General features: G+C 39.1%; 2 protein-coding genes across 3 annotated transcripts in view; both read right to left on the bottom strand.

Annotated features, from left to right (window-relative positions):
* LOC132150053 (zinc finger protein 664-like) overlaps positions 1-18,760 on the bottom strand; it is a 549,937-nt gene that overhangs the window by 86,314 nt on the left and 444,863 nt on the right. The window lies entirely within an intron of this gene.
* LOC132147404 (gastrula zinc finger protein XlCGF26.1-like) overlaps positions 1-18,760 on the bottom strand; it is a 384,485-nt gene that overhangs the window by 4,483 nt on the left and 361,242 nt on the right. The window contains exon 1 of one of the 2 annotated variants that reach the window (XM_059557104.1): positions 16,526-16,536. The exons of the other annotated variant lie outside the window; for it this stretch is intronic. The gene's annotated coding sequence lies outside the window, so the exon portion shown is untranslated. Of the gene's footprint in view, positions 1-16,525; positions 16,537-18,760 lie in introns of those variants that run through there. 2 annotated transcript variants of the gene reach the window in all.

Below are 18,760 nucleotides of genomic sequence, written 5' to 3'. Positions count from 1 at the left end.
TTAAAAGAGAATTTGGAAAAATGTGAAAAATTAAGGGATAAGAAAAAGCTGAAAAATAAACAAAAAGACAAGTTTCAAAAACATAGTAAATATTTAGATTACTGGTTTGAAGAAGCAGAACGTAGAGAAAAAAAAACAGATATCAAAGGAGCTGCCATTTAAAAGAAGGGGAAAATGATAGTTCTGTAAAAAATGCTGACAAGAGAACAGATCATACTGTTCAGAACTCTCCTCTTTATCCCCTTAGAGAGTTGCAGTGTGCCAAGGTGGACTTTGATCTGGACTCCTGGCCTCACCCCCACCAACAAATGCCACAGCAGCCTCAGATTCAGCCGCTGCCGCCACCACCACTGCCTCCATCCGACAGCGCATCAGCAACAGTACCGATGCTCGCGCCACCCAACGAAAGACAATCACAGAGTTTTCCACCACTGAGAGATGAACAAGCACCCGCCCCTGCGACAACTTCAATGGCATTTACATCATCCAGACTGTCTGCCATTAGCGACAGCATGAGAGCAATGAAATACTCCACGACTGGAATCAGCACCAGATCTAAAGCTCATGAGAGAGTGAAACTGCAGCCGGACGAAGATGAACTGGAGGAGGGAGGGGAGGACGTGGGAGCTTTCCCCATGATACAAGTGGCTGGGCCGAATGGAACTGTGATGGTTTTTCGACCATGGAGTGAGAAAGACTTAAAAGAGGCTATGACACACCTGCCTCACCCCAAAGACCCAGGGGTAAGATTTTCAAATGATTTGGACATGTTCTGTCAGGAATTCAGCCCCACCATGCAAGAACTGAAACGTTTGCTTATGCTCAAACTGGGGGCAACAGACTGGCACAAGATACGACCACATTAGGCTGGAACCATGCAGACAATGAGCCATAATGTCAGGCAGTGGACGCACTGTGTCAACAGGTCAAGACTGACTTCCCGGTCAGAGTAAACACCTCCAAGATCAACTACTGCACACAACAGAGAAATGAATCTGTCGATGACTATTATGTAAGATTATATGAGACATTCAACAACTACAGCGGAATACCAGAACCGGATGAATGTGGAGAAATTCCACAGATGTGGGAATCTCATTTGCGAAGCAGTCTCATGAGTGGACTGAAACCTGAGATTGCTGCAATCATTAAACAAACTTGCATCGGGTGGGAGGACAAGAAACTGGAAAGGATAAGACAACATGCTCATCACGCTGAAAAACTGTTGGAAGAGAGAGCAGGAAAGGGAAATGAGAAAGAACCTCAGCCAGTTCTCACAATGTATAATGGCCCACCGAGACAAGGTATAAATTACAGGGGCCGAGGACGGGGGCGGGGGAGAGGTAAAGGACAGAGGCAGTCTCAGATCAACCAAGATATTTGCTTTTACTGTGGAGAGAGAGGGCACTGGAAGGTGGAGTGCCCAGCTTTGTTGGATCAAGCGGCGGCTGGACCGGCAAAAAAAAGCCAGATTGACAACAGAGACTTTCGCAGCAGAAGTCAGAGAAGGAGGGGGGAGTCGGAAGCAAAGTCCACCAAGGCCACGCAGCACAAACAGATAAGTCTGAAAACACACACATTTTCTCTAAAGCTCACTGCAATGAAGAAACCATGCTTGCTCATGTCTGTGCTCACTGCAATGAAGAAACTATGCTTGCTTTAATACATAATCAGATTGAAAGATTAGAAAATGATAGATCTTCCCCAAACAAGAACATAGGCACATATGAATGATTTAGCTTATAAACAAATGCCCCAGGTCAAATTATGGGTGAAAGGAGTTGAAATGATTTTCTTAGCGGACAGCGGAGCTTGCAACTCATTAATTAGAATAGATGAACTAGGTTCAGTTCCAAAATTATGTGGGAATTTTGTCTGGTCTACCTCTGCATCTGGTCACTCTGTCCGAGAAAATTTCACTGTTCCATTAAGATGCGAGGATGAGAATGGCGTAAGTTTCAAGCACTGTTTCCTACTGTCAAAAAGCTGCCCTCAAAATTTATTAGGGAGAGATTTAATGTGCAAGCTGGGTATTTCTCTATTGTGTAGTCCAGATGGAATTCAAGTGACCCAGTGCCAAACTTATACTTTAGCTACAATTCAGCAATCCCTGTTGTATATTTACCAGTGGAAATTGAAAGATGATGAATTATGTGAGAAACTTTATAAATGCAGCAAAGGACAGAGTTTCAACTAATTCTGGAATCATGCCATTCTCTGAATTACATTGTTCAGCTCATGTATCACTAGGGAGAGATGAAACGTTTGAACAAAAATCGTTTTCATGTATGGACACAGTAGACCTGAAATGGTTAGTCTGGACAGAGACCAGATGTGCTGCTACTGTTGATTTGAGGAATGAACAGCAAATGTTTTTTGATGTTGTTGGTTCTCTTCTACATGTCTCATTGTCCAAAGAGAACAATGATCATTGGGAAGACATTGGCTTATTTGTAAAAATGTGTATTTTTCATGTAAACTGTGTGGAGACAGCAGAGGAAAATGTTGAATACAGTCCAACGTTGTCTGCATACCGAATGTGTTTGCACGGACCTGCTGTTAATGCTGCACGCATGCATGATTGATGACACAGAGACAAGTCACTGCCTTCTCTCAGTAGAAGAAGCAGAGTCTCACCCAGCACTGAGAGAAGTCCCTAAGACACTCTGGACTTTGTCTAAATTTGATGTTGGGCTAATAAAAAATTGTGAATCAGTTCAAATCACTCCAAAATCTGATTACAGGCCTTGTAAACCTCAATATCCTCTAAATAGAGAGGCTATTGAAGGTATAACACCAGTTTTTGAATCATTAAGAGCTGCTGGGATAATTGTGCCCTGTGAAAATTCTCCTGTGCATACACCTATTTTTCCTGTCAAAAAGATAAGAGATAAAGGCCAGCCAACAGAGTGGCGTTTTGTGCAAGATCTGCAGGCTGTGAATGAAGCAATTCAGGCTCTAGCTCCAAACGTTCCAAATCCATATACAATTTTGTCACAAGTGCCAAGTGATGCAGAATGGTTTTCAGTTGTTGATCTTTCTAATGCCTTCTTCTCAGTGCCAGTTCATAAAGACAGCCAATTTTGGTCCGCTTTCAATTTTAATGGTAAGGCCTACACATTCACCAGGCTTTGTCAGGGCTTTTCGGAATCTCCAACCATTTTTAATGAGGCACTGAGGAGAAGCTTGGAACCACACTGCAGCTGACACAAGGTGCAGCATTGCTTCAGTATGTGGATGATATTTTGCTCGCAGCAAAAGACAGGGAAACGTGAGAAAGATACTGTAAAACTGTTAAAACATTTGGCTGCTGAGGGTCCCAAAGCTAGTTTATCAAAACTACAATTTGTAAAAAGGGAGGTGACATTTTTGGGGCATATCATCACCAAAAAGACGGCAAATCTCTGTCTGAGAAACGGAAAGAGGCAATTCAAAAGATTCCAAAGCCTATCACAGAAAAAACAATTAATGTCATTTTTGGGCATGTGTTCATATTGCAGAACATTCATTCCAAATTATGCAATTGAAGAATCGCCCCTGAGTGATTTGGCACATGGAAAGGGTCTGCAACCGCATGAAAAACTGACATGGACACCAGAAGCAGAAAAAGCTTTCGAAAACTTAAAAATATTGTTACAAACGTCACCAACCCTGGACCTCCCAGACCCAGAAAGAAATTTTGTACAAACTGTTGATGAGAAAAATGGGTTTATGACTTCTGTTTTGTTACAGGATCATGGAGGAAAGTTGAGACTTTTGGCCTATTTCTCGAGTAAACTCGATCCAGTAGCAGCAGGTTTGCCAAAATGTCTAAGGGCTGTTGCATCCGCAAAAAAAAAGCCATTTTGGCTTCAATGGTCAACGTATGTCAAAAAGGAGACGAGTTCTACCCATCACAGTAGAGGAGCAAGGATTGCTTGGATCAAGGGCAGTGTGGTGGAGCACCACACATCCATTCACACCAATCACAGACTATCGATATCAGAGAGTAGTGGGGAATGATCGCAGCAGGCAAATTCGGCAGATCATAGAGGAAGATAGTGCTGTATTGTCTGTGTTTACAACCACTAGTTGGAGAGCTTTACATCAGCCTGAAGGAGAGACAGTTGCATTAGCATACTGCAAACCACACCTGAGACCACTGCTGAATAGAGAAACAGGACAGATTGTAGTGAGACCAACCAAACTTAGTGGTGCCACGTGGCAATACCTGACAAGATGTGCAGTTTTGACAAGAATTGAGCAGTACCCATCTTTAAATATACTCCAAAAAGTATTAGTTACCCCAAAAAATTACTCAAGTAAATGTAACGAAGTAAATGTTACTCGTTACTACCCACCATGATAGATAAGGGTATTAAGAACATCACTAATGCAATTGAAAGGATGACAGCTAGAGAGGTAAATGCCAATGATGACTGGGGATGGAATTGGTTTAAGGGTTTGTGGCAGAAAGCAGAACACATTGGGTTAATTGCTATGTCAGCACTGACCGTGATCATATTTTTACTGTGTATGTGGCCCTGTATGATGGGAATGATGAGAAGAGCTGTAAATTCATCCATGAAATCTTCAGCAGTTCATCAGATGGTAATGTATAATGCTTTGAGTGAGAATAATGTGAGCATCTCTGACGGAAGCAATGAGCTGCAAAAATGTGACAGCTTTGCAGAAGAAGAGTAGTAAGTAAGCATTATATGCTGTAGAATAAAGAGGGTCTAAAGCAGGTCATTGTCCGTGTTACGAGATGATGCAACTGGAAGAAAAGTTAAGAGAGTTTCTTCTGCTCGAGTATCACAGATACTCAATAAGAGTTTTACCTATAATAAAATATATAAGATTTTATTGTCTGTTTTATTTATAGCTTGCTTATATGTTAGGAATGACTATGTTCCATAAAAAAACAATGCAAATGCTTTTTCCGCCCTTATGAGAGTGATGGTGTGTTTTGAATCCTAGTGAATTTACATGCTTGATGTAAACTATAAGGGTGACGGTTTACTTGTTTAAACATTTTACTTACAATCAATATTAGTGATCAATAATGATCAAAAGGGAGGAGTGTTATAGAAAATTTTCTAACCTTTTTAATTTTTCTTTGATTGTATTAATTTCACTTAAGAACATACTACACTGTGAAATATATCCTTCTAAAATATACATTAATTGGGGTGGTAGGGTGGTAAGACAAAACCCGGTTTGGTTTTTCATTCTTCAGTCTTCACAAATATTTTATTACTTTATTAATTTAGAATTTCCACAACAGTAACTTGTTAAAAGCTGAGAAAAGTAAACATAAAAGTGACCTCATTCAATGCTTAACATCTGTAAATACTAGATTAATTTTCTTTGCTTCAGACTGAATGGGGACAACTTGATGAACATAAAATTAACATGATGTTATTTTTTCAATGCCCTCTGCACATTTTGAAGCATCATTGTTTTTTGGAGTCAATTTGACCCCAGGGTCTTTGAGCTTTGAGCTGTTAATATATATGTTCACAAATCTGTGTTAATTAGCACTTCTATTTTACCGAGATAATCCAGCCAGCTCATAGGTGTGGCATATCAAGATGCTGATTAGACAGCATGATTATTTACACAGGTGTGCATTACTCTGATCATGTATCCGCCGAGAGCAGCCTCACCTCGGCTAGACCTTCTGATGTGTGCTGCTGGCTCTGATGTCTCTTTAGTAGTTCTACAAAATATAATTTGTTTTGAGTAAATCTAACAGGTAATCCTTGGTCTGTGTTCAATTTATCTATATGTTAAAATGAAAATAAAAAGAGGCAATTGATATAATATTTTGTTCCATTGTAATGGCTGTATATATATTTTCCACATTTATATAAGTAAATTTTTGCGACTATTATTATGTTTAAAGAAAAATGAAAGGAGGTAGCGGTATTTGATATCATATTTTGTATATACAGTGAGGAAAATTGCAGTAGCCAAGGCGATCTGACTGATGCTTTCAAGTACACTGCTGTTTGCAGAATTACCAGATCTGCGTCATCGCAGACATCACACTCCCGAGTCAAATGCGCAAAGTCCAAACTACCGAGGATGCAAGTCCAAAATTTGTGTACTTTGTATTGAGAAACGCACGCAGACCTACGTCACCAGACTATTTGCCTCATCTTCACGGTACTTTAGACCGCAGTGGAAATGCAGAAAGCAACAGGTCTGGGTTAAAATAGTTCCTGGGGAAAAAGGTTCCTGATACAATTGTTCCATGTAATTTCAGTGGAAACTATGGGTGTGCACGGATAGTCGAACATTCGAATATTCGTTCTGCTCTAATTATTCGATAAATAAAAAAATGATATTCGAATTTTGCAAAAAAATGCCGTTCACATAAGGCGCCTAAAAATGTGTGGAAAATGCTAGGCGCGGTGCTTTCTCCTTCTCCAAAGCGCTCGGGCAGTTGCGCCCCTGGGATGTCTGCCGTTGTTAAACAACAATGACGCGCTCTCTCCATGAAGACGCGGAAATTTCAGCAAAGGATAAATGGATTTGCAGCACAAAAAAATCGCTTTCAGTAGCTCTGCTACTAAATTTATTTCAAAATGGCAATCCATTTACAGCTATGATCAGCAGTTCCTTCATCTTGGCTGAGCTTTCAAAGTTGTTACAGGAAAGGATGAAGCTGAATGTTTAGTTCTTGTCACTTGTCACTTGATGTGCGCTTGCGGCATTCTGAAAAGTTGAGATGTTTTTAACTCGATGCGGTGCGGACGCGCCTGGAAAAAATGGACACGTCGCACCGCATGCGCATCGCGACCGCGTCGCTTCCATTATGAGGGCGCATACCGCGTGCCTACATTGGAAATAACGAACTTGAGCGTGCAAAAGAGGCGATATGTGAACGGCCCCTAAGAACTGCGGTCTTCTACAGTACTTCAAATATGCCGTGGTGAATCACAGAAAGTGACCGAATTCAAGAACATTGTCGCAGCAAGCAACGAATAAACACCACTAACTTGGAGAATGCAGTGAAAACTCCTCTTCTCGAGTCTGCCCTAGACCCTCCGCACAAACATCTCAGGTTTCTCGATGAAAACATGAGAGAAGTAAGGAAAAAAAAACTTTTTTGAACATTATCAGAACATTTTCCTTGATGCGAGTAGTGCGGATGCACGATGAAGAGGATGCAATGCCCACTCGTTGGAAAAGTCTGAGCCAGTTCTTCAGCGATGATTACAGAGAGTCCAGCCGAGACGAGTGGGAACAGTTCTTGCTGGAGCCATGTATTCCACCAGATGAGGATCCCATTCAGTGGTGAAAAGAAAACACAAAGCGCTTCACAAAACTTATTCGCTTAGCACACCATTATTTGTGAGTCCCGACAACGTCTGTGCCGTCAGAGCGCGTTTTCTCCACGGCCGGCCTTATTGTTAACAGACTAAGGAGCCGAACTTCCCCCGATAATGTTTACATGCCTGTGTTTTTTAACAAGAACATATAAAACAATAGAAAAAAAAGCCAAAAAGATTTGCTGACAGTTTCAAAGTTAAGTGTAGGCTACGTTCTACAATAGCCTAATTGCTACAGGCTGCTTTACGTTTTTTCTTTGTTCACTTTTTTTTTTTTTTGCTTTTAATCTGTACTTTTGTTTGTTTGCACGCATTGTTAAAGGTTTTCAGCTACAAAACACAATGTGTAATGTTCAATCTTATTGTGTGTAAGCTTGTTCAAAATGACGGAAACAATAAATGTTGCTGAAAAATAATGTCTGTCTCATTAAACTTAATTTAAATAAACGAATATTCGAATATTTGTTTTTTGTGAGCTCAAATATTAGAATGTGATATTTGCGAAAAACACCCATCCCTAGTGGAAACGCGGCATAAAATGTGCAGTTTTACTGTATTGGGGGGTCTGGGGGGTCCGAAAACCAGTCAGAATCTGGTGTGACCACAATTTGTCTCATGCAGTGCAACACATCTCTTTTGGATAGAGTTGATCAGTTTGTTGATTGTGGCCTGTGGAAGGTCCACTCCTCTTCAATGGCTGTGCAAAGTTGCTGGATATTGGCAGGAACTGGAACACGCTGTCGTATACGCCTATCCAGAGCATCCCAAACATCCTCAATGGGTGACATGTCCAGTGAGTGTGTTTGCCATGCAAGAACTGGGATGTTTTCAGCTTCCAGGAATTGTTTACAGATGCTTGCAACATGAGGCCATGCATTATCATGCTGCAACATGAGGTGATGGTCATGGATGAATGGCACAGCAATGGGCCTCAGGATCTAGTCACGGTCTCTCTGTGAATTCCAAATGCCATCAATAAAATGCACCTGGGTTTGTTGTCCATAACATAGCCCTGCCCATACCATAACCCCACAGCTAACATGGGCCACTCAATCCACAACATTGACATCAGCAAACCGCTCACCCACATAACACCATACATGCTGTCTGCCATCTGCCCTGTTCAGTGAAGATCGGGATTCATCCATGAAGAGAACAACTCTTCAAAGTGCCAGACGCCATCGAATGTGAGCATTTGCCCACTCAAGTCGGTTACGATGACGAACTGCAGCCAGGACGAGACCTCGATGAGGCTGATGAACCTGCAGATGAGCTACCCTGAAACGGCTTTTGAGAGTTTGTGCAGAAATTCTTTGGTTATGAAAACTTGATTGCTGCAGCAGCTGTTCGGATGGCTGGTCTCAGACGATCGTGAGTGAAAGTGACATACAGTCAAGTATGGTGACCCATACTCAGAAGTTATGCTATGTATTTAACTTATCCAAAGTGCACACTCACAAACCGTGAACACACTCCCGGAGCAATGGGCAGCCATTTAAGCTGCGGCGGCCAGGGATCAGTTGGGGGTTCGGTGCCTTGCTCAATGGCACCTACGTCGTGGTATTGCCGGCACAAGACTTGAACCCACAACCCTAGGGTTAGGAGTCAAACTTTGTTGTGGTCCTGAGGCTGGTTGGATGTAGTGCCAAATTCTCTGAAATGCCTTTGGAGACAGCTTATGGTAGAGATACAAACATTTATTTCAAGGACAACAGTTCTGGTGGACATTCCTGCAGCCAGCATGCCACCTGTATGCTCTGACATCACCACCAATGCGACATCTGTGGCATTGAGCTATGTGATAAAACTGCAAGCTTTAGAGTGGCCTTATATTGTGGCCAGCCTAAGGCACACCTGTGCAATAATCATGCTGTCTAATCAACATCTTGATATGCCACACCTGTAAGGTGGATGGATTATCTCGCCAAAGGAGAAGTGCTCACTTACACAGATTTAGACAGATTTGTGATCAATATTTGAGAGAAACAGGCCTTTTGTGTACATAGAAAAAGTCTTAAACCTCTGACTTCAACTAATGAAAAATAGGGGCGAAAACAAAGGTGTTGCGTTTATAATTTTGTTCAGTACATATATATCACAAAAATGAATCATTACATTTGATATGAATTTAAAATTGGGGGAAATATGTTTAAATGTTTTTCTCTAATACACATTGGCCACAACTAACAGCACCCTTTTTTCAATACTTTTTGAAACCTCCATTTGCCAGTTAACAGCTCTAAATGTTCTCCGGTAATGCCTGATGAGGTTCGAGAACACCTAACAAGAGATCAGAGACAATTCCTTCATCCAGAATCACTCCAGACCCTTTAGATTCCCAGCTCCATGTTGGTTCTTCTCCTCTTCAGTTCACTCCTCTAACTTTCTATAGGGTTCAGGTCATAGGACTAGAATGGCTGTAGCAGAAGCTTGGTTTTGTGCTCAGTGACCCATTTCTGTGTTGTTTTGGAGGTTTGTGTTTGAATTGTTGTATGGTCGGAAGATCCAAACATTGCCCATTATAAGATTTCTAACAGAGTCAGTCACTTACTGATTTTTTATCTGTTGGTATTTGATAGAATCCATGATGCCATTTATCTAAACAAGATGTCCAGGACCTCCAGCAGGAATATAGGTCTACAACATCAAAAATACAGCAGTATATTTCATTGTACACGTGGGGTACTTTTTATCTCTGTGTTCACCGAACCAATCTTGAGTGTTTGCTGCTAAAAAGCTAATTTTTTTGATTCATCTCACCTAGAGATATAATTGATTCTATTGTTTTACTGGTGGGTGCAGGACAGTTAATTTATGTAAGTTAGTATAGCAAAATACAATGGTCTGTGAAATATTATACCCAAAAATCCTTCATACTGTAGACTACCAGTGAAATTGAAATAAATATTGTAATTAGGGACCTGACCATGTTTTGCTTAACTGTTTCTTTCTTTAATTGCTAATGCAACTTTTTCACACCATAGACTGAACAAAATTAAGCATTGCTTGCCTGGTAACTGTTCAACAAAGTATTTATATTTGTGTAAGTATTGTCATACTGACAGTTGTCTGAAGTTTTGGTTGATTCCATTACATATCTTTCTATCAAAATTATCTGACATTATCAAGAGGAATTTGTTCTGACACAGTTTAACTCTTGAGTTCTTGTCATATTTTATTACCAATTTCTAAACTACAGCAAATAAACTATGATAATGTGAGAAATGTTGAAGGTGTCTGAATACATTTTGGTTTGACTGTGTATTTTATTTTACAGTGAAGACTATGCAGTGCTATTAACAAAAACAAACTTTCAGACAGGGGCCCACTGTACAACCTGCACCAGGGCCCCTCTAACCCCAGCTATGTACTGTTTGTACTGTAAGAAATAGAACAAGGCATGTGGTTTAAAAGATGGCAAGTAAAATAAAAATCACATCTGTATGCAATACAGTTTCATTATTGTTCATTATTATCCAGAGCGGCTTACTATACATAATTTGTGCGACAAAATCATGTTTTGCGCCAGTAACTGAAAAAGTTAGTAGCGCAAGTGCCACCAGTGGAAAAGGTTAGTGTAGTTCCCTGTAATATCTGCAAATATTAAGCCGGAAAAGTCTATTTAATTATGAATCCTGCATGTTCTGCATGTCTGTGTTAATGAATGGCGCAGAAGCGCGTCTCCGTTTATCACACACACGGAAGCGTGCGTGACGCTCCGGTGATTTCAGAGTCTGCTGTCTCACTAAATAAGGACGTGAACACATGAAAAACATCTCCAGAACTGCTCTGAGAGTCACTTCATGAGCATCTGACCGTTTGATTTGAGTAAAACTAGCGTCATATCTCATATATCATATATCATACATCATAACCTGTAGTATCACATACACAGAACTGTAACGGTAAACCAGTCAAAATAAAAGTATTTGCCAGAAATCTATTACTATTGTTCAGCAGAATGTATATAGCCCAGTACTACTACTATTAAAATGAAAACATAATTTTTTAAGGAATAATCACACATTTCTTCCATATTTTATTTTTAATAGTAAATCCCCTTTGTTTACCAAAAAAATAAACTTTGCTTAATTTTAAATAATTAAAAGATAAATTAAATTAATGGTAACAATAAAAAAATAAAACGTTTCATAGGGCTCTAAACATTTAATATTTGGCATATTTGTTTTTACAGTAGTTTTTGGGGGGTTATTTTTCCTGTAAAGATATAGAGATATATGTCGTATATCGAGATATAGCAATATATTGCTCCAATATTGCCCAGCCCTAGCTCATAACACAGTATAACAGGTTAAAAAACAGTTTTTCTTATTACAAAAATAACTGAACATTTAAATACAATAAAGCAATACAGAAAAATATATAAGGTTAAAAGTTTTGCACCATATTAAAGTGCAAAAGAACTATGAAGACCCATAGGTATCACTTTACAATAAGATCTCTTTAGTTCACCATTAACATTCACATTGAGCAATAGCTACATTTGCTGCAGAAGTTATTAATCTTTATTAAAAAAATAAAAGTTTTAGTTCATGTTAGCTCATTAAATAATACTAATAATAAAGTTGCAACTTTATAATTTTTTTATCAACGTGTTATTAAATATTGGAATACCTAAGATGAATGAATGCTCAGAATAGTTTTTCATTGGCAGTTTATGTTAACTAATGAATTAACTAATGTTAAAAATGAAGCTAAATGTAAATTAACACTAAAAAATCGAAACCCTTTCAAACAATTTCTATGTCATGATGTAGTCCAGATTAAAATTGCCTATTAAGACTTAATACTTAAGTATTTGGCACTGTGATGAACATCATAGCAAATACACAAATCTCATTGGCTATTTAAAATTATTAAATATGTTTTAGAAAGTAGGACAGCTGGATTATTTGTGGCGTTTCAAGGGTAAGGACTGCATTTTCTGCAGTTTAGCGCCATCTGCTGTCAGAGAGTGAATGTGCTTTCATTCAGCTCGTCTCTCACGTGTTCCTCATGTGCTTCTCATGCGTATCAGAGCACACAGTCTTTCAAGCAGCATACAGCAGTGTTGTGCATTTTGACCAGTTGATGGGAATAGTATTCTTAAAATGCATTCCAAATTCTGAATAATTTGTAGTATATAATTATTCACGGTATTTATAAGTGCCCATGATAACAATATTGTGCATATTAATTACCGTGATACCATTACCGAATACCGGCACAAGTATAATCTCACCATAAAAGCCAGTCCCAGCAAGTTCCAGTCATGGCTGATAACTGAATATGCTTTAGTTTGTTTTTAGATGAGCAAGGATAATTTTTCTTGAAAACCTCCTGAACAACATGTGGTTCTTTTTTGCCACGTTTCCACCGAAATTGCCTGGAACATTTGTACCAGGAACTTTTTTCCCCAGGAACTATTTTCCCCCCAGACCTGCTGCTCTCTGCGTTTCCACCACAGTCTAAAGTACCGGGAAGATTAGACAAATAGACTGGAGATGTAGATCTGCGCGCCTTTCTCAAAACAAAGTATACTGATTTTGGACATGCATCCTCAGTAGTTCAGACTTCGCGCATTCGACTCGGGAGTGTGATGTCCGCGACGACGCAAGTCCGGTAATTCTGCAAACAGTAGCGTACTTGATAACATCAGTCAGCTCGCCTTGGCTACTGCTATTTTCCTCTCTGTATATTTACAATAAAACAAAATAGGATATCAAATACCACTGCCTCCTTTTGTTTTCATTTAAACATAATAACAGCTGCAGAAATGTACTTAGTTCAGGGATATGTGTATATATACAGCCATTACAATGAAATGAAATATTATATAAATTTGCCTTTATTTTCATTTTAACATATAGATAAAATGAATACAGACCAAAGATTACCTGTTAGATTTAACCAAAACTTAATTATATTTTATGTTTAACCACTAAAGAGACATCAGAGCACACATCAGAAGGTCTAGCCGAGGTGAGGCTGCTCTCGGTGGATACATGATCACTGAGCTCCTGCTGGTCGCGTGGAGCTCACATCTCCGAGATCGGCGAAACATTTTTAAATAGGCGATGTCTTTATAAATAAATCACAGATTTGAGTTTTAAACAACTACATTCTCACCTGAAATACTTTTAAAATTACATTTCATGACACAATAACAGTAATATTTTGAAAATGATCCGAATAAATGGTGGTTGAACTCAACCAATGCTGCATGAACTCAACCAATCAGGATGTTTAGCACCCAAGTACCACCCCCGAAAGTTCCGGAACTTTGAAAAAGTACTACCTCCTCAGCAGGGACTTTCTGAGGAGCATTTTCTTTACCCGGAACTTCATTTTTAGTTCCTGGTTCCTGCGGTGGAAACACATTGAGTACCCGCCTAAAGTCCTTAGTTCCTGGGTAAAGTTCCTGCGGTGGAAACGCGGCTTTTGACTATTTTTTAAATGGTTTTCTGTACCAGAGACTTAACTATTTTCTACAATTCTCCAGCTGTGACCCTTCGAGAGTCTTTAACTACTCAAACTCTCCTTCTCACCGCACATTAGGACGATATAGACACATGCTTCCAGGCAGTTTCATGTGGGTTCGAGTCCCCGGCCGGCAATACCACAACTTAGGTGTCCTTGAACAACCCCCAACTGCTAGGGCTGTGACGGGGGCTGATTTTTACCACCGCGGTAGTCATGGACCAACAACCGCCAGTGGCGCGGTGTTGAAAAAAAAAAATATATATATATATATATATATATATATTAATGTATAAATATATTAGTGTCAAAATGTGCTCGTTAACGAAGGCGATAATTTTTTTTTAAGTTTAATGTATTCAAAATATTTAACATATAGGGGCGGAGATGGCCACCCACTCACAACTGCTGCTTCTGTCACTTTTTCTCATGACAAGAAGTGAATTTATTCAGTCGCAGAATGACTGAACAGGAGACGTTTCAGACACGCGCTCCTCTTCACTTTATTCTCAGGTGCAAGTAAAGCGAGTTCGGAAACGGTCCTGTGCTCAAAGGCGCTATTGCACGCTTCCTTTGTGCGTATCCTTTCATATCAAACTGCGAAATAAACTATGTGCAAGCAGTGTCGTGGTCAGTTAATTCATGGAATTACCAAAAAAGGTGATTAAAGCTTACTTAAACTGTGCATGCTTGTAATATATTTTATATACAGTATATTATATACAGGATATATTTATATACATGTATGCACATGTCTATGAAATCATAACCCAGCACTATCTCACTCATCTAACACATCCTATTTAACTCATCAGTTCGTGTTTATTTGAGAACTTCTGTCAGTGAACGCCGCCTGCAAAACACTAAAACAAATATCCAAAAAATAATGCAGTTAAACAAGAAAGACACCTAAATAAGAAAAATAAATACACCCTGTCTAACGAATGCGAGCGAGCAGCTTGACAAAATACTCATTATAATCAGTGATGCTACACTGGATGCAGCACAACATGACATGATAAATCCCTGTCCGGTCTGTGAGGTACTGACACAGAGTTCAAATGTCCTGTGTAGACACTAAACAGACTAAACCTGTTGCGTCACGGTGGTGTTGCGTCCGGTTTACTTTTCCGCCACCAAGCGAGCTCAATAACTCCTCATCTGCACGCGCTTTCTTTGAAATAGGAATCGTTGCCATATTTCTTGTTAACATTTTTATTTATCGCTGTCTTGTTTGTATTTGGCCAGTTTGGAGAAAGCCTCACCAAACCTGACCAGCCAGCGTTTGCGATCACGAGAACTTGTGCAAACGCGGATGGGTGACATGAATGCAGATGGCTCAACACTAAATTCATTTGCCGAATGCATAAACTATTTTCCTGCACTCAAATCTGCCAATCTAAAGGAAACGCTGTGTTTGAGGTAATTTGTTAATTACCATAGACTTAGAATTTGCAACTATTACAGTTATTACACTTATATACAAAATTTTGTATTATGCTTGCTATAGAGTGTGTGACGTCACATGTACTACTGCCGGTGTCACAGCAACCATCACAGCCCTACCAACTCCTCCCCCGGATGATGCTGAAAATGCACGTGGATTTGCGCAGCTTCTCATTTAACAATGGCTCTGTGTGGTAACAGCTGCTCTATGTGAAATCACACACCTTATGGAATTTACCGCTGATTAGAGAACCGGCTTTACTGACGAGATGCACATTAATGATCGGTCGATCGTGTCGGCGCACCCCTAATATTTTTTTTCAGCATTGTGAGTCTTATCACAGAATAGTAACAATCTTTCATATAGATATTAGTTTAAACCCAAACATAAACGACGCATTACTCATGCATTTTACTTCTAGGTTTGTATAATAAGCTGCTCAAGCAAGCGGCAAAACATTTAAAAACAATAATTAGCCTACTTTTCCTGTTAAAATATTTAAAATTAAAACACCACAGACAAAGACAGCCATACCAACAACTCTGTGTTCACCTCTCTCTTCACTGCAGTTCAGTCAGTGTACTGTTTGAGTAAATGAATTACTCCGGGATATTAAGTTTGTTTGAACTCGGAGTGTCAGCCACATTAAAAAAGTTAACAGCTTAAGTCATTTGTGGATTAATGTGTATTGGAGACGCGAACCGTTTAAAATGATTCAGTTCGATTTGGTGAACTGTTTCAAAAAGATTCGGTTACATCGAATAATTCGTTGGCGAACCGGATATGACAAACTGCTTTGTTTTGAACTGTCTTACAACAGACACGGAAGAGAAGACAATGCTGAATAAAGTCGTAGTTTTTGCTATTTTTGGACCAAAATGTATTTTTGATGCTTCAAAAAATTCTAACTGACTCTCTGATGTCACATGGACTACTTTGATGATGTTTTTCTTACCTTTCTGGACATTGACAGTATAGCGTACACACAGCTTCAATGGAGGGACTGAGAGCTCTCGGACTAAATCTAAAATATCTTAAACCGTGTTCCAAAAATAAACGGAGGTCTCACGGGTTTGGAACGACATGAGGGTAAGTTATTAATTACATAATTTTGCAAATTGGGCGAACCCTTTAAGTCATGAATGTGTATATATAGACACACATACACACACACACACAAATGGCAGGGCCCCAAAACACCAGATAAGTAAAACTTTTTAAGCCTAATGTAACATTACCACAAACAGACATTAAAGATAAATGAAGAATAAACACCAACCTCTTTCTGGTTCCTCTCGTGTTATTCTCCAGGTTTCTGGTTCCTCGTGTTTTATTCTCCAGGTTTCTGGTTCCTCCTCGTGTTTTATTCTCCAGGTTTCTGGTTCCTCGTGTTTTATTTCTGATTCCTCGTGTTTTATTGTGCAGGTTTCTGGTTCCTCGTGTTTTATTCTCCAGGTTTCTGGTTCCTCATATTTTATTCTCCAGGTTTCTGGTTCCTCTGGTTTTATTCCCCATGTTCCTGGTTCCTCTGGTTTTATTGTCCAGGTTTCTGGTTCACTCGTTTCCTCTTCTCTCTCTTCTTTAACAAACATCATTTTCACAGCAGCAGATCTCAGTTCAGCTGATACTCCTCCAGATATTCCTGCTTGATTCAAAACTTAAAGACGACTGTGAAGATGAAAATATTACAGGTACGCCTATTAACTGAAGTGAGTAAGAAACTGTATTTTCCTCTGAAAAGAAACAGTTCTAACTGTTTGTATTAAGGCAGCATGCCGACAGAACAACAACAGAGAGCGCGGTGACACTACTCTTCTTCCTCTGAGGTTTACTGGTGTTTGTCAAACAAACGAATGTGTGTAGCGCCTCCCGCTGGACTGGAGAGTGGAAGACGCAGAACAAATAAACAGCATTAACATTTCCAATCCCCCAGACAGCACATGTACGTCTGGGCCGACGTCGGCCTCATTACCTAAAACATCTATAAAACATCGGCCAGGCGGAGGCCGATATAATTCGGTCAGTCTTCTGTCTTCCAGCTTATCAATCGTCGGCTCTGAGTCGGTTCATGACCGCCGATGCCGCGCTGATCTCTGTGCGCGTGCACAGTTATCATCTGCCTTCCAGCGAGAGAGAAGACTCATCCCGGCGACGCGCGATTTTTTTCCCCAAACCAGTTGAGCGCAAACCACGCCCCCCTACGCGAAAACCCCACCCCGCGGCCATGACTCACGTCTTTAGGTCGATTTCATTGGTAAACTCTTTTACGTCACCTGAGAAGAAGAAGTTTGGACGTCAATCAAAGTCGTTGATGGATCCGTCGCTGACTAACGGTAAACAGTTCTTTTCAATAACATTTTATTATTAGAAGTATTTGTAGGTCTCAGTGTGAGTTTTTACATGTATTATTAAAGTTTTCATTTGAACTTTATCTTATTCATTAGGTTCGCTCTCAGGAGAGTGCGCATGTTTTGGCTGTGGTGAAGACCAAGCCGTACATCTGAAGGTAAAAATATGATCTCAGTAAAAAATAAAAATAAATAAACCCAGTTACATATTTATATATTTTACTCAATGACATGATATTCAACTCATTTATTAAACGCTCACTACTGGCACCTACTGGCATTTAATTTCGTTGAAAAGTATAATTTCCACCATAATTTCTTGTTTTTTATATATAAAAAAATATTTAAAATAATCACATGATATTATTTAATACAGTTTTATTTTTTCAGTGTAAATTATTACATTTTATAGGTATAGATTATCACATTATTATAAATTGTATTCATGGATCAAATGTAAGAATTTGAAATAAAAGTATTAATGAGATTAATGGGAAAATGCCCTATATAAAGGAAAAAAAAAAAAAATAAATACCCCTGGATAAAATTTAAAGGTCTCAGCTGATAGAAAACTGATAAAAATATTGCTTAAGAATAAATCATACTTGCAAACACATACACGCATTTGTTTTGTTTTTGTGAAAAGTGGGGACATCCCATAGGCGTAATGGTTTTTATACTGTACAAACTGTATATTCTATGGCCCTACACCAACCCTACACCTAAACCTAACCCTCACAGGAAACTTTTACTTTCTCAAAAAAACTCATTCTGTATGGTTTATAAGTGTTTTGAAAAATGGGGACATGGGTTATTTCCTCATAAGTCACCCTCTCCTTGTAATACCTGTGTCATACCCATGTCATTATACAGAGTTGTGTCCTGATATGTCACAAAAACAAGAGCACACACACACAAAAATTTGTGATAATAATGAATTATTATTTTTTATTTTATTTATTTACTTATTTATTTTTACTGTTGTTTCTTATGCTCATCAAGGTTGCATTCATTTGATCAAAAAATACAGGGAAAGAAATTCTATTGTTAAATATTATTATGGTGTAAAATAATTTTTTCTACGTTTTCTAAATCTAATTTATTCTTGTGATCAAAGCTGAATTTTCAGCATTATTACTCCAGTCTTCAGTGTCATTTCCTCAAAA

Source organism: Carassius carassius, chromosome 1, assembly GCF_963082965.1.
Source record: "Carassius carassius chromosome 1, fCarCar2.1, whole genome shotgun sequence".
NCBI lineage: Eukaryota > Metazoa > Chordata > Actinopteri > Cypriniformes > Cyprinidae > Carassius > Carassius carassius.
This window is presented reverse-complemented; position numbering and strand designations above follow the sequence as displayed.